The following is a 23,394-nucleotide window of genomic DNA, read 5'->3' as shown; positions in this document are numbered from 1 at the left end:
ATCATGGCAAGTAGCCATACCACTACCGCAGCAATAGCGCGTGGTTATGCGCAACACCACTGCATGGCAGGTGGCTGTTTGAAACACAGCCAGAGGTTGAGCTTTTGAGACCCCAGGTTGCTCTTCCAGAGCAATAGTGGCAGGAATAGCTCCCCCATTGTTTCATTTTTGCGCAGATATTGCTCCGGGAGGCTTTATGTTTTGCCCGTAGACCTGCTATTGTCCGAGTTATTTCCTTCTAAGGCATTCCCACTTTTCTTAGTCATTGTTCGTCCGGCGTCTCCCTCCTAGCTCCCATACATGTGGAAGGCCGAGTGAGATCAGTTTACACGTGGCATTTTAAGGGAGAAAGGTCCCCTAAACAACGCCTGCCAGACGGAAACTTCACACATACGACGCCGAAGCTGCCGGACAAATTTCTCCTGCTCCAAATTCTGTGGCAATAAACGCAAAAGCAAATACAAGTGCCGCTAGGCAAGTAACAAAACTATTAACGCTGTCAGCATGGAGAGAAAAATGACAAAAGCTTAACTCTGTTGCACCGAACGGTCGAGCAATAGCTGTTCTTCGTTGTAATATGATTGTGCTGTTTCTTATCTATGGCTTAACTCTTTGCTTACGGCTGCTATGTGTACTCAGATTAAGTACTTAGTTTGCTAGTTTTAACCATTTTTATGCTTCTTGTCTGACACCGATTCTGACAAACACCGTCTTGTGGTTCGTGAAGTAGTTGGCTTTCGTTCGCACTTCTGCTGTCATCTTTGCGAAAATCACTCGCAAGACCAAAATTGGAGGTCACCATCGTAACGAGCAGCTTCAATAGCCTGGACATCGATTTTGGTCCAAATCCGCGAAGGTGAAGTTTCGTGTGTGGGGTGGCCAAATGAGTGACCCGGGTTAGATTTGGGGGTCACCATCTCATTGCGAATATTCAAATTATCCTGAATATTGATTTTGGTCCAAATCTGAGACGGTCAAATATCGAGTTGGTGAGGAGCTAATTTAGGTGCTCGGGTGGGCCAGTGTTGGCAGCGACCAGGACAAAATTTGGGGAGACAATCATATTGGCCATTATCAAAGTACGCTTCGGCATTTAACTTAAGGTTTTTGCTATGAAACTGCAAAGCCTGACGGCGACTTCAATGTGAAATCTACATACCGACTGATACTCGGGTTTTTGCAGAGTTATCGCTCTAAAAGCAAACCCAGGATAAGCCGCTGGCGGAACAGGGGTTCTATGCTTGTGTTTAAATTACCCGCGTCGTCACACTATGCCCTTATTGTTCACAGAGCTAGAGTGTTCTGCGCCATGTACAGTGCAGTCATGGTTGAAAGCTGTAAACGTGTTATCTCATTCCCTTTAGTGGAGGCCCTTTCTGTACCAGAAAACCCTCCTGGAGTTCGAAGCCAACTGCAGCCACGTACATTTCCACGGTCGGCCCTAGATGCTCATTCGGTAGTGCAGCGGCGGTGACGCTACCTATAGGTCGACATCCTGACGTCAGAGCGGCGGCCATTCTTGATTACCTAAGTGCTGTAAACGCTCCTCAACAATTTCAGGCCAGCGTACCGGCGTCCTTCGTCACCGCGGTTGCGGATATAAGCAGGCGGAAAGTTTCGATGCAACATTGCCACCGGTATTAAGAGGAAAAGACGAGAATCTCGTGTGGGGATTAGACTAACAGCTCCAAGAGCTTTTCACGCCCGAAAATAGAATTGTGCGTAACAGTTTGGTATCTCCCACCGTTTCAAGGAAAGGAATGAGAAGCTTGTGGCTGGCGCCTGCGAACAGACGACGCCAACCGTCCACCGTGATAGGTGAGGCAGATACTGCGCAATTTCCTTTCCTAAAAAAAAGCAATTTACCAAACATTTAAAATAAAACTGACGAAACCTAACCGACTAACCAAAATTAAAAGCCTCTAATCGATGCTGCTAGCGTGGTGAAGAATGCCGGCGCTTCTATGCAAGTCCTGCAGACTCTGACAGCCGAACCGAGTGCAAATTTGCGAATTAAAACAACAAAAAAAGTTGGAGGCTTATCAACGTTCTTATTATTAACGTCCTTAGCGTTTGAAGGCATCTTGACCGCATACACGCCCGGCGCAAAGACGCTGGCGCGGTTGCGGGCACAGAGACTGACGCCACGGCGGGCGCGCGCAGCTTCATCCCTGGCGTGACGTCACATATCACGTGATGCAGCGATGATGGCTCGAACGCCATCATCGCGCCGTCGCCGCGTCGCGCGCGACGGCGCGAACCGGAGCGTGGAGGTTCTTGCCGGGCAACGTCCGACGGCGCGATATGAGGCCCCATCTGCAGCCGGTGTGACGTCATCACGTGACGTCACATCATGTGATCTCACTTCAAGGTCAATGATGGCCACCGCCGGGCGTCGCGCGAAGGCCCGAAACCTACGTTAATATGCTTCGCATAAAAATATGTAATCGTACGTCGCTTACGGGGCTAACGAGGACGGGAACATCGGCAGAGATGGCGGCGGAAGTCGGGGTGGCGGCGTCCGTATCCCTCCGGAGCGATGTCGAGGAGGTTGCCTCCGCGGTCGTGGCCAACTGGCTAGGCGTGGCCTCCTGGCGGTGCTTCCTCTTGCTCCGCTTCTTGCGCCCCATGCAGACGTCCGGAGCAGTTCGGGGTGCTTTGGACCGCGTGCGGCAGAACGACGCACTGTGCTCTGGACGTCAGCGGAGAGGATGCTGAAGGCGTGAGTACTAGGCGCCGTCTTGTTCTCGTCCCGGGATCGTCGGCTGCGTTCGAGTCGCGTGCGATTCTTTCCTCTTCTGTTTCTTCTTCTGGCTCAATGAGTGACACGCGCCATGGGGGCGAGATTACCGAAGTCAGCTACCGGAGCGCCACAAGTCAGAAGTCTTAGCTTGACCATCGTTGTTATTGCAGTCGGTACATAAAGGACCGTACCCACAAGGGGGATTGGCCATGACACGGGCTGTGACTGCCAGATTTTTTAGTGCGCAGGCACAAAGGCATCCTCTCCGCCGCAAAGCTGTTGTATGGTCCCTCCAAGACATGAAAAAGCTGGGTGTCAACCTTGACGGCCACCATCACAGATCATTAATTATTCAAGAACGTTATAGCTAACACTGTTTAACTAGGATACATTTTATACTGTGTTATCTTTTTTCTCTCTCACCTGAACAGCTTAGCTAACAATGTATATTTAGGAGTCATGTTTCCATCAATTAATCAATCAATAAAACATGTTTATTCAAGGCAATAATACAAAACTATTGTCTTGTTGGCACCGTGTCTGTTTCATTTACACCAGTTTGTTAAATTGATTTCATTTTTTGTAACAACTCCGCTCTGCAATGCCGTAGTGGTGGTGGTGGTGGAAAACATTTATGTACAGGTATAATACACGAGGTTATGCATGAGCTGACCCAGAGGGGGCCAGCCCTTACGAATACTAGGTGGAGGTCCCTAGTTCGGGACCCCAGTGGGATCGGCCGCCGCCCAGGCTCGCGCGACCAAGGCCCGTTGGGCCTGCAGGTCAGAGCAGCCGAGCAGGGTCGTAGTGGCCCTGAGGGTATAATAAACAAATACATACACGTCATGGGTGGTAGGCAGAACGCCTGCATCACGTGACCGTGTGACGTCATCACAAACTGCCCACCGGATTATGAGCAAAATGCATGCCCACTTCGGCAGATGGCGGTAATACTCATGATTAATCGCGAGGAGTTTATTGGGAAGAGGAACCTGATACTCGCAAGCCCCATCAGTGGCAGCAACTGCCATCGCAAGGCCGTGGCGCGTCACTTGCCGCTGCACCACTGCGCCAGGAGTGGTATGAGCACTCCCAAGGATATCTGAACTTGGAACGTGACCAATTATTCTGCAGTACGAGCCTAAAATGAAGCAATATCACACAAACTTAGACCTTACGATATATCAACTAGCATAAGCCAGTTTAAATCAAGTAAACCATAGGAAGTCGAAGAATTAGTAGAGCCCTAGTAGTCTAATTAACAAGCGCCAATAAATCGTCGATGGTTCACACAAAAAAAAATTTGCTCATTTCAGAGGTGACAGATCTGGGCCAGGAGCCGCAGTACATAACGCGTAGAGGATTTGAGAAAGCTAAACAGTTAGTTATATGGGGTTTTATGGCGCATAAGCAACTATGGCTATCATGCGCCAAACACAACGAAAGCTAAATATTACTGACGCAATGTCGCAGTCATCGAAGAGATTAACCACTCTTTTTTGCCGGCAAAAAAAAAATAGTTTTTTTTTTAGGAAAGGAAATGAGCCAGTAACTGACCCACTTCTTGGTAGGCACTTTAACTATGCCGTGATTGAACGGAAAGGTGAGAGTGAAAGAAGAAAGAAAGGAATAAGTGCCGTATTGCATGGCTCCGGATTCCTTTCGGCCACCTGGGGATCTTTAACAAGTATCATCATCGCAGAGCACGCGGGTGCCAAGAAATTGTATTGTATGGTTTAGAACGAGTTGGTCCTTGACAAAAAATGCCGGGCGGAAGAAGAACAAACTTTATTAAGCCTTTTTTGCCGTCCACGAGGGGCGACCTTGAGGATCCAACCTAAAATGTTCGCTTGTACTTCTTTGTCTTCGTTGCCTGTGATCTTTTGCCAGCCGTCAGCTGAGAGATATTGCAGGAGCGTTGATTCCGCTCATGTCGCAGCCTCTCAGCTGGCCACAACTACCACAAGTAACCCAATTTTGTGTTGCTACGACTGAGAGAAGGTTTGGTTCATTGGTTCATTGGGGTTTAACGTCCCAAAGCGACTCAGGCTATGAGGGACGCCGTAGTGAAGGACTCCGGAAATTTCGACCACCTGGGGTTCTTTAACGTGCACTCACATCGCACAGTACACGGGCCACGACTGAGAGAAAGGTGAAAAGGAAAGTGCATGGGCCTGCCGACTGTCTCAAGCCGAGCCATAGAGGAGAGTTAAGAGATAAGAGGAAAGAGTGAAACAAGACATGCGCGTCGAAACAACCGCGTCCGCCGAAGCGAAGACGCTGGCTGAAACAACAGATACGATATAAATGATGATGAAATCGTACCACCGGGGTATCACCTGTATCGGCGTGATAGAGGCGCACGTGGTGGCGGTGTAGCAGTTGTTACGAAGGAATATGTTGATGTTACTGTCTGAACAAATTGCTGCGCACGAAAGTCTCTTGTTGAAACTTTGCCTTTTCGGAGTGAATTTTTTTCTGTGTGCGGTATATCGTGCTCCGGACGCTGATGACTGTTTCTTGGACCGTTTATACGACCACCTCCAAGGGTTTGGCGGAAGGAATGTTGTCATCACGGGGGATTTTAACCTACCATCGATTCACTGGAGCTCCTTGAATTATGGAATTTCTAGATCAGCAGATGCAGTGCTAGATATGATGTTTTATTTGAACTTAGAACAGCGTGTTCGTGAATTCACTCGTGGCACTGCGATTCTCGATCTTTTAATCGCCACTGAGTTGTTTCATAGTTCTGAGGTTTCAGTAGAAGAAGGAATTTCTGACCACAAGTTAATATTTTTGAGGTGGCTATCACAAAATCACACTCGGCAGAAAAAAATACAGAGAGTAGTAAAAGATTTTTCCAGGGCTGATGATGTTACAATCATTGATTACTTGGATATCCAATTTGACAACGTGGTCAATAATGTTGAAATTTCGTGGAAAAAGTTTTGCGGCGCCATCAAATTTTGCGTTAATAACTATGTACCCTCAAGGAATCTCCGTAGCCGACGCTTCACTCCCTGGATTACCCGTGACATTATCCATACCAAGCGTAAGATGAAGCGACTAAGGAGGCACCACAACAGGACAACTACACGCTTCCATGAACTAAGGCAAGAGTTATTGGCAAAGGTTAGGGAATCTAGAAGTAATTATTTCGGTCATCGTCTTACTGCCTTCATAAAGAGCGATGCCAAAAAATTCTGGCGTCACCTAAATGAAAGCAAAAAGGAAATTAAGAAAATTAAAATCGGAGATGCAACAATATGTGATCCCCTTGAAATCGCCGAACATTTCAACGGTTGCTTCCAGAGTGTATTCACTGCCGCAGAAGAATTCAGGGTTCACAGTACACACTCAGCAGGCGCGGATGATCTCGTGGTTTCTAGGGAAGGGGTCACAGCTATGCTTTTAAAACTCGATACTAAAAAACCTTCTGGTCCTGACGATATACCGAATTCTTTTCTGCGACGGTACGCGGAACAACTATCTCCATTCTTGACAGATATCTTCAACTTATCACTTGCCACAGGGGAAATACCACATGACTGGAGGAAAGCACGTGTGGTTCCCATTTACAAAAATGGTGATCGTTTATCTGTGTCAAATTACCGCCCCATTTCAATCACGAGTACGTGCTGTAAGCTCTTAGAACACGTCATTGCCACCTACACAAGAGATTTCTTGGAAAGCCGCAACCTTCTATCACAGTATCAGCACGGTTTTAGGAAGCACATGTCAACTGTTACCCAACTTGTCTGTACTGTTCATGATTTCGCACAAGCTCTTGACATGAATGGCCAGCTAGATGTGCTGCTTTTAGACTTCTCGAAGGCCTTCGATAAAGTGCCGCATGGAAAGTTGCTGTACAAATTGGAATGCATTGGTCTTCCTTCCTGCGTTTTGCAGTGGATTTGCGCGTACCTTAGAGATAGGCAGCAGTTTGTTGAAATTATGAATTGCTCTTCTAAAACGCTGTCTGTGACTTCTGGTGTCCCCCAAGGCAGCGTCTTGGGGCCGCTATTGTTTTTGATATATATCAATGATTTGTCTTATGTCGTTCATGGTGGTGTTGCTATCCGATTGTTCGCGGATGATTGTGTGCTTTTTAAGAACATCACAGCACCAAATGACCATACAATATTACAAGCAAACCTAGAGGCTATTCATGAGTGGTGCATTCGATGGGGAATGCAACTAAATGCACAAAAAAGAGTTCTGTTGCGAGTTACAAGGAATAAAAATATCTGCACCTATTCTTACTTGCTTAACAACAATATTATAACAGAAGTAGACATGCATAAATATCTTGGTGCGACGCTAACATATAAACTAACTTGGCCTCCGCACATATCCGCCATTTGTTCTTCCGCTATTAGTAAGCTGTGGTCTCTAAAGAGGAAACTTAAAGGTGCACCTGTCGAAGTTAAGCTATTAGCTTATAATGCCTGCATTAGAGCCAAGCTCGAATATGCCTCCATTGTATGGGATCCGCACAATAAGAAGGACATATTGCAGCTCGAGCTAGTCCAAAGAAAGGCTGTCCGGTTTATTTTTAGCAAATACAAAAGGCACGATTCTCCTTCCTTATTGATGCGGCAACATAGTATAGCAACATTGGAATCCCGTCGAAAAATTAGTCGGCTCGCTTTTTTGCATAACTGCGTCTCAGGTACGCTGAGGTTAAACATGCCAGACTGTGTTAAGCCACATTGCACCAGGAAAACTCGACACACACACCCTCACTCCTTGGCTCCAATTTTTGCACGAACTAATACCTATAAGCATAGTTTTTTTCCCAGGAATACCAGTGAATGGAATTCCCTGCCTTCGCACACTTTCGCAGCCAGCGACTTTGTTAAAGAACTGGAGCGTCAATTCTTGCACTGTTAATTGTACTTCGCTCGTTATGAAATTTTTGTGTGAAATTTGTTTCTGACCAGCTGCATGCTTGTTAATGTGTACTCATGTTTTTGCCGCGGATTCCCCTCCTGCCTGGGCCATGTATATGTATGGTCTGCAGTATCTGCAAATAAACAAATAAATAAATACCCGATGCCCCCCCCATACGCACACAAGTAACCCGAGCTCGCCCATCCGCAAATATCCACGCAGGGGTGGCAGCACTACCCTGCAGAGGCACTCGGCAGGAAGTCCTTGGCATCAGACGGCGCTTCAGCAGCCTTCGCGTGGCGCGGAGAACAAAAGGTATAAAACAGCAAGCACTGCCGCCGGTGAGTTGCGCCGTTTCGTGCATGTGCCCTTGTTTCAAACCGGAAGCTATACTCCTTCCGTTCTTCAAGGTCATGTCGGTATTGAAAAAGACCTTGGGAGGCAGCGGAGGGCAGAATAAAAATTTTAAAGTTAAAATGAAAACAATAATAAGATCAAACACAACATATAAACAAAATAATAAAAATAATATATAAAACGAATAAAAAAAACTGAGAGAATAAGATTAATAAAAATTTCAGAAAAAATTGAAGGAAAGCAGACTTCGCTCCGCATTAAGGTTGCGCAGAATTGCGACGAACCTGCGTCAATTTTTTTCTCTATGTTTTTCTGTCGTGAAGTGGCTCTGACGATCGACCATTTGAGTACCGCATGCTTGAGTGAATACGAGCCCTTCGGTCTTTTTGAAGAAAATTACCTCGCAGCAAGATCAGAAAGGATTTTACCTGCAGACATCACCTCATGCCTAAAGGAGGCTGCGAACGACTTCGCACGTGAGTGGTTACTGAAGAGAAGAAAGTGAATGGTCAGTACAGCCCTTGTGCTGTTAACGGAATCTTAAGTGACAAAGAAAGCTTTTCTGCGACAAAGAAAGCTTTTCTGCGAACATCGTCTCTCTTCAAATCCCTCCTTGGCACTAAACCTGCCCTTGCTCTCACTCTAGCTAAAGCCGTCACTCAAGGGACTGGACTCCCTCCTATGTTTTCGATCAGCTCGCCTCTCTCTATCTCCCGCCCCCTCTGGCACCCTCCTACCCGGTGTACTCAGGTAGACCTAACCCCGACTTAGACCAATCCTTCACTCTCCGGGAGCTCGAATCGGCTCTGGCTGCTAATGCTACACGATCGGCTCCCGGTGAGGATGCCATTACATACACCACACTTCGCAACCTTCCTGACTGCGCCAAAGAATTCCTCCTTAAAAGCTACAATGAGGCATGGGACAGCGGCTGCCTGCCGAGCTCCTGGACCTTCTCCCTCATTTCTATGATTCCAAAGCCGGGCAAGCCTCCCTCTCTCTCCAACCTCCGCCCAATCTCCCTGACATCATGTGTTGCTAAGACCCTGAGCGAATGGCCCTGACTCGCCTCTCTAATTTTCTCGAGGCGAGGGAGTTCTTCCCTCATTCTCTCATCGGCTTCTGACGCCGCGTCTGTGCACAGGACATGTTTCTGATTCTCCAGCACACGTTTCTGTCCCCTACCCCCACTCAAATTCACGCACTTGTGACCGTCGATGTTAGCAAGGCCTTCGACAGTATTTGCCACGACCACATCGTTCGCCAACTCGCCTCCCTAGACTGTGGCGCCCGCATGTACTCTTATATCCGCTCATTCCTCTCTAAACGTGTCGCTCGCTTTCGAGTAGACACCTATCTGTCCGACCCCCACAACCTCACCCGAGGCACTCCTCAAGGCGCTATTCTCTCTCCTACCCTTTTCAATCTTGCTATGGCCCCTCTCGCCTCCCAGCTAACTGATAATCCCGGCCTACACTCTTAGAACTAAAGGAGTGCAGAGGAGTGCCCAGAACACACTTTGAAGGAGTATTCGCTTGTCCCATATTCCACTCCTTTTTCCAGAATAAAATTACTCCCTCTGGACAAAGAGTGATCCAACACCTACTCAAGGAGTACTGTACTACTCCTGCAATAGAGTACAGGCACTCCTCCGAGGGAGTAAAGCTACCACATTGAAACAGCATCCTACTACTCTTTCAGGTAGAGTTCCAGGACTCCGTTTGTTAGAGTGACTATACTCCTTCAAGGAGTATCAGCCCAGATCTTATTTTACTCCTTCAAAAGGAGTTTCACGTGTTTTCAATGTATCCTACTAATTTTCTTATTTCACATATTCTTCAGAGCAAGTTGGTCATATGTTTTGCAGGATCCACCTGCGCTACATCTACAAAAGAGTAATGAGCAAAAGGGATTATAATTTTTGCTCATACAACTACTTTATGGCTACACTACAGTTTGCACATTAGTATGGTGCTCTGTCTGCGTTGGGAATAACAATGGTTCAAGAAATAATGACACAAATGTACAACACTGATAACTTTTATTTCTCAAGTCATTGCTGTGATTGCTGTGGCTGCGCAAAACACGCTCGGGAGGCACTCGCTAGGATCAAGCCCCATTAGTGTCTCAAGCAGCAGACAAGCCCGCTTTGTTTTTGGGGTGTACTTGACATTAAATGCCAAGAACACTGCCAAAAGCAAAGTAAACCCATCTACCAAATCCACCGCAGTGAGCTGTAAGCGCTCAAAAGAAACTAAGATGCTGGATGATGCCGTAGCTTGCTCGGCTGAGTGAAGGAGCTTTGGCTATGCGTGCATTTCTCCGGGTGCCTGCAAACATGAATGAAAATAATGCAAGTAAGAGTCAATTCCAATGCCCTTTTCATACTATCCTGCATATAACCCCATGAAGAAAAAGAAAGAATACAACTAGAATGTACTGATCGTGTGTGTCATGTCGCCACTAGTGTGTACCTATATTGTTACCAAGTGCAGACACCTTTCATTGCAAACCTTCATTCAGAGCTACAATTTTATGAAGCCCAATACAATTATCACTATGCTAGTCCTTTCAAAAGCTGTGTGCATGTAAAACAAGCACATATTTACCAAATGAAAATTTTAACATGAGCAACCTCTTCTGCAAGTATCATGATCAGCCTGACTACGCCTACTGCAGGGCAAAGGCCTCTCCCATGTTCTCCAATTAACCCTGTCCTTCGCCAGCTATGTCCACCGTGTTCCTCCAAACCTCCGCCCATGGAACTTCTTGCTGCTTCTTGCTACGTTTGCCTTCTCTTCGAATCCACTCCGTTACCCTTAAGGACCAGCGATTATCTTGCCTTCGTCTTACATGCCCTGCCCAAGCACTCTTTTTTCTCCTGATTTCGACTAGGATGTCTTCAACCCGCGTTTGTTCCCTCACCCACTCCGCCCGCTTCCGATCTCTTAACGTTACACCTATCATTTTTATTTCCATAGCTCGTTGCGTTGTCCTTAACTTAAGCTGAACCCTCTTCGTTAGCCTCCACGTTTCTGCCCCATAGGTGAATACCGGTAGGATACAGCTGTTGTATACTTTTCTCTTGAGGGGTATTGAAAACTGCCATTCATGATCTGAGAGAACCTGCCTATATGCACTCCGCCCCATCCATATTCCTCTAGTTATTACCCTTCATGATCCGGATCAGCGGTCACTGCCTGCTCTAAGTAAATGTATTCCCTTATCACTTCCAGTCATTTCTAAAACCACACCTATTGTGCTTGACGGTTTCTTGTCACGTAATACATTGTGCAGTTTAAAATATAGGGTAACCTTATGTATCAGCAGCGCGAACACCACACAGGAAGAAGGAGAAGAAGGTAAAGAGCGCTGAACTTCCAACTTTTATTTGAGCAAAAATTGAACCCGCACTTTTATACACATACCAGGTAAAATCCCACCAGGGGGGTAACCAAAGCGTGCTATCGAATTCGGACCAACACGATGTCCAGGGCATCAAAAAGATAACTACTATCGCACTATACAAAGACTTCCATGAAAAGCACGAATGACATGCGGAAAAAAAAAACAAGACAATGTAAAGAACAGGGTTGAGTGTGCGCAAATGGAAAAATGGAAAAACAGGGTTGAGGGCGCGAATTTTGCTAAAACCATGAGAAGGCAAGAACACGGTAAAAAAGTAAAAACAGGGTTGAGTGTGCGCAAATGGAAAAAATGGAAAAACAGGGTTGAGGGCGCGAATTTTGCTAAAAGAAAAAAAAAACATGAGAAGGCGAGACACGGTAACAACGTAAGCGATGCGAAGGGATGAGCGCCAACAATTAACACGGCTAGAACTAAAATGCAGTGTGCCCCTAAAAGCCAGGTAAAATCAGGTAAAACCAGAGGGAAAGGTGATTTCTTTTTCAGATAATGAGATGGAAGGGGTGCTTACGCAACCTTCTTTGAGCCCTGAGATGTAGGTAGCTTCAATGATTTCGCGTGTTAGTTGGTTTTTATGTTTCTTTAAGACGGTTGCTTTCTTAAAATGAGGAATGCACTTCTTTTGGCTGTCACATACGCTGCAATGGGCGGACAGGTTCCTCAATGGCGCCCCAGTTAGATCGTTCCTATGTTCCATTAACCTTTCGTTTAAGCATCTTCCTGTTTGGCCTATGTACGCCTTACCGCAAGCTAAAGGTATAGAGTATACAACACCCTCCGCACAAGGCACAAAAGGATCTCGGTGCCCGGTTGTACAGCTACTATTCTTTTTCTTTTTATTAACTTTGTTGCACAGGCTTGACAGGCGCAGAGGGGCTGAAAAGACTACGTCTACGCCTGCTTTTCTGCCAATTTTCTTCAGATTATGCGAGATTTGGTGCAGGTATGGCAGAACGGCGACCTTTTTGTTCCGCTGTCGCGTATCATCCGGGGCTTCACATTCATGCTTCATACTTATCAGGACTTTTTTTGCAACAGACGAAAGGAGAGATTGCGGGTATCCTGATGACGTCAGCCTCAGCACTTGGCTCGAAAAACTGTCCTGTAACCTGTGTTCACAAGATTTTGTGAGTGCGTTCTTAAAAGTTGACTTCACGATGTTCCTTTTTACAAGTTTTGAATGGGCTGAATCGTAGGGTAGGATGGGCTTATTGGCTCTTGGTTCAAATAACCAGCACACATGGTCCTCTCCGAAAAACAACTTTAACTCTAAAAACCGCATGGCGTTTTGTTCTGGGAATTCATGAGTAACTTCAAGAGGTGATATAGTATTAGAAAAAGTGTGGAGGACTTGAGTTGCTTGTGTTTTAAAGGCTTCAGTGTCGCAATCTAAGAGGACCAGGAAGTCATCGACGTACCGGAAAATTTTTAGAACGCTTGAAGACCCAAGCTTGTCCTTCAAGGATCTGTCATGCATAGCGAGGAAAAGGTCGCTCAAAATGGGGGCGATGCATGACCCTATACATATGCCTTACTTTTGTATGAATCTCGAACCGTTCCACTCTGCCACTGTTGATTTTAGGTAAGCGCATAGCAATTCAATGAAGCCATCCGCAGAAATGCCACACTCATTTTGGAAGGCCGCAGTGTGGCGTTTCTGCGGATGGCTTCATTGAATTGCTATGCGCTTACCTAAAATCAACAGTGGCAGAGTGGAACGGTTCGAGATTCATACAAAAGCAAGGCATATGTATAGGGTCATGCATCGCCCCCATTTTGAGCGACCTTTTCCTCGCTATGCATGACAGATCCTTGAAGGACAAGCTTGAGTCTTCAAGCGTTCTAAAAATTTTCCGGTACGTCGATGACTTCCTGGTCCTCTTAGATTGCGAGACTGAAGCCTTTAAAACAGAAGCAACTCAAGTCCTCCACACTTTTTCTAATACTATATCACCTCTTGAAGTTACTCATGAATTCCCAGAACAAAACGCCATGCGGTTTTTAGAGTTAAAGTTGTTTTTCGGAGAGGACCATGTGTGCTGGTTATTTGAACCAAGAGCCAATAAGCCCATCCTACCCTACGATTCAGCCCATTCAAAACTTGTAAAAAGGAACATCGTGAAGTCAACTTTTAAGAACGCACTCACAAAATCTTGTGAACACAGGTTGCAGGACAGTTTTTCGAGCCAAGTGCTGAGGCTGACGCAATCAGGATACCCGCAATCTCTCCTTTCGTCTGTTGCAAAAAAAGTCCTGATAAGTATGAAGCATGAATGTGAAGCCCCGGATGATACGTGACAGCGGAACAAAAAGGTCGCCGTTCTGCCATACCTGCACCAAATCTCGCATAATCTGAAGAAAATTGGCAGAAAAGCAGGCGTAGACGTAGTCTTTTCAGCCCCTCTGCGCCTGTCAAGCCTGTGCAACAAAGTTAATAAAAAGAAAAAGAATAGTAGCTGTACAACCAGGCACCGAGATCCTTTTGTGCCTTGTGCGGATGGTGTTGTATACTCTATACCTTTAGCTTGCGGTAAGGCGTACATAGGCCAAACAGGAAGATGCTTAAACGAAAGGTTAATGGAACATAGGAACGATCTAACTGGGGCGCCGTTGAGGAACCTGCCCGCCCATTGCAGCGTATGTGACAGCCAAAAGAAGTGCATTCCTCATTTTAAGAAAGCAACCGTCTTAAAGAAACATAAAAACCAACTAACATGCGAAATCATTGAAGCTACCTACATCTCAGGGCTCGAAGAAGGTTGCGTAAGCACCCCTTCCATCTCATTATCTGAAAAAGAAATCACCTTTCCCTCTGGTTTTACCTGATTTTACCTGGCTTTTAGGGGCACACTGCATTTTAGTTCTAGCCGTGTTAATTGTTGGCGCTCATCCCTTCGCATCGCTTACGTTGTTACCGTGTCTCGCCTTCTCATGTGTTTTTTTTTCTTCTTTTAGCAAAATTCGCGCCCTCAACCCTGTTTTTCCATTTTTTCCATTTGCGCACACTCAACCCTGTTTTTTACATTGTCTTATTTTTTTTTTCCGCATGTCATTCGTGCTTTTCATGGAAGTCTTTGTATAGTGTGATAGTAGTTATCATTTTGATGCCCTGGACATCGTGTTGGTCCCAATTCGATAGCACGCCTTGATTACCCCCCTGGTGGGATTTTACCTGGTATGTGTATAAAAGTGCGGGTTCAATTTTTGCTCAAATAAAAGTTGGAAGTTCAGCGCTCTTTACCTTCTTCTCCTTCTTCCTGTGTTGTGTTCGCGCTGCTGATACATATGGATCGCAACCAACTAGCCCGACAGATGGTGTTATTCAGGGTAACCTTGAATCGGGAAAACACTTAAACCAATGACAGTTTTCTTGCTGAAGAGAAATGGCTGTTGCAATTCCTGTTTCTCAGATACCATTAACTAAATTTCATGCTCTAAAATAGTGAAGGAAAAATTCAAAATTTTTCATCTCAAAGAGGCAGACAACAAATTTCAGTTTGGTTTGGGTTGGTTTATGGGGTTTAACATCCCAAAGCGACCCAGGCTATGAGAGACGCCGTAGTGAAGGGCTCCGGAAATTTCGACCACCTGGGGTTCTTTAACGTGCACTGACATCGCACAGTACACGGGCCTCTAGAATTTCTCCTCCAAAGAAATTCCAGCCGCCGCGGCCGGGATCAAACCCGCGTCTTTTGGGTCAGCAGCCGAGCAAATTTCAGTTGCACATTTTTTTTTGTTTTTAATGATGCATAAGGCATTACTATGCACGGATAACCACACAGTATTCACCTATGACTGCTAAATAATTTGTAATTAAATATCTTCTCTCTCCTGCTTCACTTTTAAAAACTGAGCAATGGCAATGGCATCAAAGGTCAGTATAAGCCAGGGGAGGCATGAGGAAAACTGCAATATAATTGCGGCTTCGTCATTCATTGTGATTCAGACTCTTAAGGCAGGCTGGCTTTAGCATTGTAACTAATTAAAACGATGAAGTAGCGATATCGTAGCTTTTTTGTGCCTTCCATAACCTATACTGAACATTGATGTCATAGCAATTGCTATGCTATTGAAACAGGGAAGAAAAGAAATCTGGTTGTAATTATTTAGCGATTGGAGACGAATACTATGCAACAATTCTATGTATACGAATGCCCAGCACGTCGCTACAAAGAACACACATAACCAAAAATTTGGTGTTTATACTCATTTAAGGTAATACTACTTCCCACGCAAGAACACGACAGCCATGTGTAAACTTTTTGCTTTCATAGTAATAAAATCTATCCAACGACAAGTTAGGCGCAGCATGTCTGCTCTTTATAAATATGCAATACTGACAATGTTTGACACTAGCATTTGGCATGAACGAGATAACTGTGATTACTTCGCACATTACGTGCCAGTCCATACTATTATGCACAATTTAGATTTGCAAATGTAATGTGTAATTCTCTGACTGCCACGTTAGTGCACTGCAAACCAATGAAGTTGTCTTGCATTTGCAATGTTCTCACTACTTTTATGCAACACTGATCACTTCAGTATATCTGCATCGTTCTGTAGACGGCCACGGGATAGCTAGAATTAAGGCTATTTTATGTGATGGAAACCATTGACTAGACAACAAAGAAGAAAAGCCTCAACTACTGTCCTGGTGCTGGGACGTCTAATAAGAGCTCAGAAAGACTCGGTTTCAATACGCCAGACCCTCCGCATAACATTACCCTGTGCGAAAATACCCCACCCCACCCTAGCTTAATTTCTGTCCACATGCACCAAGGCTCACTGCACCTGTTATAAATATTGCCCTAAATATTGCAATCAAGCTGCCCGTGTATGCATAGACTATCTGTGCATGGAGAAAGAAGGAAGTTGTTAGGAATGTTTCACACCAAAAACAGAAAAAAAGCAGCCTGTTTCTCAGAAACAGCTAAGGGCATGAAATGGTGTGTCCAAAAAGATTAGGCTCCTTTGTACTTATTTATGACAACGAGAACTGTCAGAGCTGCGCTTTCAAAAATTCAGGAGCTTTGTGCACAAATGTAGCTTCCGTATGCACGTCTTGCAGCACCAACGCTTCCGAATTGAAACGACCGATGAATATGCACAGGAAAAAGCAAATAGAGAGCGCTTGAATTTAAAAGAAAAGCTACCTTGCACAATCAGAAATTTCGCGACAGAACCTTCCAAACAGTGACGTGTACTGGTTGCGGTATACGGAATATATACCTAGCAAATAAGTGTGCGCTTTGTTAACGAGCGGGATTCTTTGGCGGCAATGCTACAGCTCCAATTCCGAAAACCTAACGCTGCAAAAATTGAGTTTTCAAAATATGTGTGAATGCACGATACACTTTTGCACGTATTTAGAACTTTCAGTTGTGAAACACAGACAACGAATCTTGTGTATGTGTCTTCCTTGGCTGGTAAAAAAATTCTTCTATAAGTCTCCAGTTTCCCTGTGTACTCCACAAATTCTAGGATCCCTGTCCGCTACACGTCAAATTTCACTGAAGCGAAAGTAATACAACCGACAGCTGATGATCTGCTAGGGCAACAGGATTTCAAAAGTTTGAGAAGGGCAGTGGGAGTCCAATCCAGGTGGAGTAGTGAAATTTGACTAGTAACAGACAGGGATCCTCCAATCTGTGGAGGACACCGGCAAATTGGAGACTTACGGAGGAATTTTTTTACCCGCCAAGGAACACGCATACACAAGAGAGGACCACAGAGGACTACGGCTTTTACCAGCCCTTGTCCTGTGCGGTTCTCTCTTGTGTATGCGCCTTTTTTGGCTGGTAAAAAAATTCTTCCATAAGTCTCCAATTTGCCTGTGTCCTCAACAAACCGCAGGATCCCTGTCCACTACTAGTCAAATATTTCAACTCCACCTGGCTTGGACTCCCACCGCCCTTCTCTGTGGAGAAAGGGTGACAGCAGCTGGCAAAGGACAAGGTTAACTGCAGATCAACTGGGGAAGCATTATCCTGCACTGATTTTGACGGCAGGTTCACAAGACAAACAAAATCAACTCGAGGAGCGGGGTGCACATCATGCGACTGAATGTCAATGGCCAGTGAAAATGGCACAAGCACTATGGAATGCACATGCAGAAAACGAGACGCATTTTTTTTGTCAACTTTGAGTAGCAGTCTACTGCAATTTTAAAGAGCAAAGCTCTCAAGTATGGCAACACTGACACTTTTTGTTTTACTGGGGTGAGGGTCGTCGTGAGGGTTGAAGTCCATATTTCTTTTCTATCCACTGTGTTAGTTGCGAGCTATGTTTACCTAATAGGGGCTGGGCATCTAACATCACCGTTATTTCTTTGCAGCAGTTAAAACAATACAGCATACATTTTATAACATGCTTAACGAATTTTTGGGAGCAGCATGCTTTTACCCTTCTATTTGTTGCTACTGAATCAGTTTGGCATTGACAAAAGATCTGTAATAAGGAGTAATTACTCATTGACATCCACTCGAGCACAGCCAAACGGCTACAAAGGAAAGCTATACAGCTTTCACAGAAACTTCGTAGTTAAAGAAAGATTCGTCCTGGTCCGGTGTTCGAACTCAGAACCACCACTTCACTGGAGCAGTCGCTCTATCAATTTGTCCAACCTGGACGGCAAGCTTATGGTAGGGCGAGAGCGAAGTGATCAATAACTCGAGTGGGAACTGTGTTGGTCCAATGTTTTAGGACCCCTAAAACACTGGACAAACTCAGTTCCCGCTTCATGTTACCTCTAAAACATTGGACAAACTGAGTTCCCGCTTCATGTTACAATACTGAGTGATATTTTGGTCTATACACCAGAAATACCGGTAAAGCATCATGATAGAACACAATGTTTTTTAAAGGGATAAAGGAATATGTTCGCCCTTTCAGAGGGCACATATGCATAAGAGGCAACATGTGTGAAATAGTCACTCCACCTGAAGCAGTGTAAATTCCATTATGTTAACAGCAGCAGTCAAAAGCTTCATGAGCGACTATTTCATACAGATCATGTAATTACATTCATGTAATTCAGGATCAGATTCATGTGATTATACAGGGAGGTACTGCTGCTAAGTGCACGTAGAGCTCTGCATGCATTTCTAAACCCGGCTGTGAGTCTATGTCTACGAAATTTTTCTAAATAGGCAGGTAAGGTATGCATCACTGGAAAACAATACCTACCACAAACAGCTGAGGAGAGATAGCACAGCCAAAAGCTGGAAGCACGAATGGCCCAGTAGATACTGGCAGCTGGCAACTGCAAATAAATATGTCAAAGCAACTGTTGTCAGTGGCCGTAACAATGTCATGAATGACAAGAGAAGAAATTGTCTACTGCTTCATAAATTAGAATAAGGTATTCACATAGGAACACAAAAAGCAATGAGATGGCCCATGACAAAAGAAATGAACAGATTGTATGTGATGCACCGATATACATTTTTTCAGTAGATTTACATGACTGTCACAACCGCATAGAAAGATGAGCAGGCTGGAATACCACTATTTTTATGCATGATGAAAAGAGCGTAACTATTCGAATATAGCATGCACAGGATTTAATTATTACTACTAGGGTGCTTTGGAGCAGCACCGAAGGTATTTTTAAATTGAACGTAGCGACCAGTAGACCCGTCTGCTTTGCACAAATGACGAGAGGATGGAAAAGGCATGCATTCATTAGCAAGAAGCACGATATCTCACATCACAGCATGAAACGAAACTTGGTATTGGATTTAACAAATCTGCACAGAAATAAAAACTGCCTAGTGGCAATGCAAGTAAGACCAAGGGAAAAAAATACCGAAGAAAACTGGTGAGTGTGGTGCAGGGAGGTCTGTGGGTAGGGTCTCGTGCCTGGGAATAGTTCCGAGCGCGGAGAATCGCCGGCAGCACAGCTGGTGGCAGTCAACCAAGAATAAATAAGAGAAAGTGAAAATCAATAACAAACCATCACCGATATAGCGAACGACTTGAAAGCGGGCCGCACAAACGAGGGATATAGCAAAAGCTTGAAATCCTAAATAAGTGCGCAGTTGCATCCCAAACAGTTCTCAAAATCTGAAGGCGAGGAAGCATCGACACGTACACCTAAGGGCAGACGCAAGAACGATCTAACTTTGACATAATACTGTGTCAAATTCTGTTCCATGGGGAAGCACAGATAAAAATTTACAAATGACTAGGCAAGGGATATGCCCCAGCCTTTTACACGCGATCATTGTCCCCGAAAAAATTGTATGACTAATCCGACGAGTACACACACTGAGCACTGTCTGTTGGCAGCTGGCCTAGCGCGAGTGCTCTGTCGCGCGGCACTGCCGCTCATCGTCATCTTCTAAGTAGCACAAATCAATCCGACGGTCACCAGCCGCGAGGCAACTAGACCGTTGTCAGTTCCCTTGTCTGTCCGCAGCTGGCCTAGCAAGAGCGCTCTCTAACGTGGCACTGCACGCTCATCATCCTCTCCTACGTAGCACAAATCTATGCTATTGGAATGTAGTAAATATTGTCTGTTGTTTTTCGCAGCGCTAGCAAGCGACCGCATAACTCTGTTGTGATAACTGGTGGCCGCGGCCGACAGCGCGCCTGAATACGTAGTGCGCGGGCCGCGGGCGAACGGACCGTCGTGTGAATCGGGCTTAACGCATTATAGCTGAGGCAACCGCACGCAGACTGCCTGCACTGCCATCCATATATAGGCGCACACTAATAACGCTTGCGAATAGAGATCAGAAGTAAAGAAACGTACACGGGACTCACCGTTCAGACGGCTCATCAAGGCTTAGCAAAACCGCACATTCTTCTTCGTTGCCTCTCCAGATGACAAGAAGTCGTAGCGCTACCTTTCTTCACGGCTTTACCCGTTCAAAATCACCAGTGTTGACAGGGCGTAATTCTCGTCGTTGGTTTCCAAAACACACTTGTGTTCTTCATACACGTCCACCGCACGAGCACTCAAACAATGCTACGAAAACCCAAATAACACAAAACGTGACGACGGCTGCAGTTTTGCTTCGTTGAAAAAACCTACAAATGCGCTTTTTTTATTACTAATATTTGAATTGTGTTCGCAACAAAAACAAATTATATTTTTTCATTTTATTTCTTTATTAAATGCGAATACCAAAGCGCTTTTAGATACTTTTGCTGACATGTCGTTTGTAGAAGCTGCGATCCTGTGATCCCATCCCCGGGTGTCCTAGCAGACGACGGCGCAGACGACGCTGTTGACGGAATGCAATTTCGATTGACGGCAGCGAAAATCCCTTAAATGCGACAAAAAACGCAAAGAAACGCACCGTATCGCAAACTGGTCCATATCAAGGATATGTTCGACGCGAGCGGTAGGACAAAGAGCTGCTGCGATGCATTACTCAACGCGACACTGGCATGCTCGACGGAGACATGAAACAGAGCTTAAATGTGACCCGTACAAGCGGATTACTGTGATATCAACTGCGTTACGGAACTACGACGATACTTGCTTCACACTTTAGCTTATATGCAACAGCGGCCCGCACTCGCCGCATCCTGTTCGAGTGTACTTTCACTAGCAAGAGCCCACATGCATGGAAGCCGACAGAAGCAACTGTCTTTTCGAGTTCAGATTGTTCCGAGAAATACGAGCAGCTTACTTTAGCACGTACTCGAATTCAAGTTCGCAGACTGTGTGTCACGTACGGTGACGATGGCGTCGAGGACGAGCTTAAGAATCGCCTTAACGTGGCCGCAACGCAGCCGGTATCCCAAGCATTCGTGCGCTAATTGTTGTTCACCTGTACTGCGAACGTGCGCTCAGTCGCAGGCCAGCCGCTAGCTGCTCGATTTACCAGCCTTGCGAGTACAATTCGCAAGTTTCTGAGCCAATCTGTGAGCGAGCCGAGCTTTCAGCAATGACGCTGCTCGCGAGCGCGCCGCGCGACGAGCTTCGGCCTGCTACCTGGCTGCCGTATTCGTAGCTAAGCCTAGGAGGTTTCACTTCGATGCCAGAGCTGAGAGCGCTTCGAAACTGGCTAGCGCTGAGGTGCTACTCTTTGCATTGTAAGTACGTTTTATTGTGAACTATGTCTCGTAGTGAAATAAAGATATGCTCGGGTCGACCCGAACGGTGATGATGGCGTCGAGGACGAGCTTAAGAATCGCCGCAACGCAGCCGATATTCCATGCATACATGTGTGCTAAATTTGTTCACCTGTGCTGCAAACGTGGGCATAAAGGCTCGCTCAATCGCAGGCCAGTCGCTGCTCGATTTTCCAGCCTTGCGTGCGCGATTCGCAAGCTACGGAGCGAATCATTGAGCGAGCCGAGCTTTCGGCAACGACGCCGCCCGCGGTCGCGCCGGGCGACGAACTGTGCGCTGCTCGCTGGCTGCCCTTGTCGTCGCTAAACCTAGCCGATTTCACATAGATGCTGTAGCTGAATGCGCTTCGAAACTGGCCAGCACTTAGGTGCTACCCTCGGCACCGTTTTACTCTGAACCCCGCGTCATAGGGAAATAAATATATGCTCGGTTTCCGCGACCCCTTCAGGAGCGGAGCTATAGCAGAGGCCAGGCGAACTCCAGAGCAGCAGCAAAGCGGCTATGGGAGGAAATTTGTATGGCTCTTATCGCTTCTACCAACAACTCGACATTGGCTAATGATACTCTATCCCAGAGCTTTGGTCGTGAACAAACAATACCAGTGCATTTTTCTGACGCCGGCATCCAGGCTGGCAGGCCGGCCCCGAGAAGCTAGCGCGCCCTTACGAATGTATGGCCGTAAGGGCGGAGGAGTAAAACAAGCACTGAACTCCCTTGAAGTACGCAGGAGTGGAAATGCCATTTTACTCTTTTGTCAAGAGGAGTGAACAGGACCTTTCACTCTTTCTCGTTTGTAGAGAGAGTAGATTGAGACCTGCAGGAGTAGCGAGGCTCTTTTACTCTTAATGGAGGAGTAGCAGTTCTTAGAGTGTACGTCATATATTTTACGCCGATGACATCACTCTCTGGTGTTCGTCTGGCTCTCCCGGACACGTACAGGACACCCTGCAACGTGGCATAATCTCGTCGACTCCTTTCTCCACGCCGCTGGCCTCTCTCCTGCTCCTTAAAAATCTAAGCTCCTCCTTCTCAACCATTCCTCATACCAGCGCTCACACAACCACTTCGTCTCTCTCCACCTTTCTGGCTCTCCCATTCCTGTTGTCACGCAGTGAAAAGTTCTTGGTTTTCCTTTGCATGCAGCCAAGAACGTGCAAGCCCTCCACCACGCTGTCACCACCTGCCACTCGGTAACTCACCTCCTGCGGCGCGTGGTCACTCGGCGCTCAGGTCTCCACGAGGCTCATGCGTGCCGACTTACCCACGCGCTGGCCCTCAACAAGGTCTTGTACTTTGCACCCTACGTTTCCTTCAACCAGACTCAACTTGCTTAACGCTCTCCAGACTGCCCTTGTGGGCCTCTACAAGGCAGCTCTGAACCTCCCTATCACTACCCCTACTGCAAAGATCTTTGCCAGAGACCTCTTTCTTCCTCTCTGTTTTCCACTCTCTCTCCATCGTGACTCGCAGCTTCCCCGGCTTTCCCTTACCCCTCAGGGTCAGTGGTTACTGACTGAAGCGGGTATCTCGCCCATTCCCATCGCCCCGTTTAACTCGCCTATTCCCACCCCGGCTCCCAATCTTCGTACCCTCCGCCTCCCGTCCAACATGTCCCCCGTCCTGCACGCCGGCCGTCGTCATGCGGCCGCGCAGCACCATTCCCCTCTCTTTGATACCCAGGGTGTAGCTCACACGGATGCCTCCTTCGTGGCTCCTTGAGGTTCCTGCGGCTACACCCTGTACCACCCCCACCTCCCCGCTCCTGAAACTCACACCAGCGGGCCTTTTCTACGTCCTCCGGATGCATTGTCCGTCGAGGTCCTCGCCATTGCGCATGCCCTCCAGTCATTTGCCCTCCTTCCCTTTCTTCAAGAGTACACAG

The 23,394-nt window shown here is 46.3% G+C and overlaps 1 long non-coding RNA gene across 1 annotated transcript; it reads right to left on the bottom strand.

Annotated features, from left to right (window-relative positions):
• Positions 1-10,090: 10,090 nt before the first annotated feature.
• LOC149327939 (uncharacterized) lies at positions 10,091-22,375 on the bottom strand. The gene is made up of 4 exons (XR_016286075.1): positions 20,192-22,375; positions 19,233-19,326; positions 18,611-18,686; positions 10,091-10,326 (listed from the first exon to the last, which is right to left on the bottom strand). It is a non-coding gene; the product is annotated as an uncharacterized LOC149327939 (long non-coding RNA).
• Positions 22,376-23,394: the final 1,019 nt, after the last annotated feature.

Source organism: Amblyomma mixtum, chromosome 10 (assembly GCF_055824585.1).
Source record: "Amblyomma mixtum isolate Tamu chromosome 10, ASM5582458v1, whole genome shotgun sequence".
NCBI classification, from domain to species: domain Eukaryota; kingdom Metazoa; phylum Arthropoda; class Arachnida; order Ixodida; family Ixodidae; genus Amblyomma; species Amblyomma mixtum.
The sequence above is the reverse complement of the archived record's forward strand: the minus strand, read 5'-3'. Positions and strand labels throughout refer to the sequence as shown.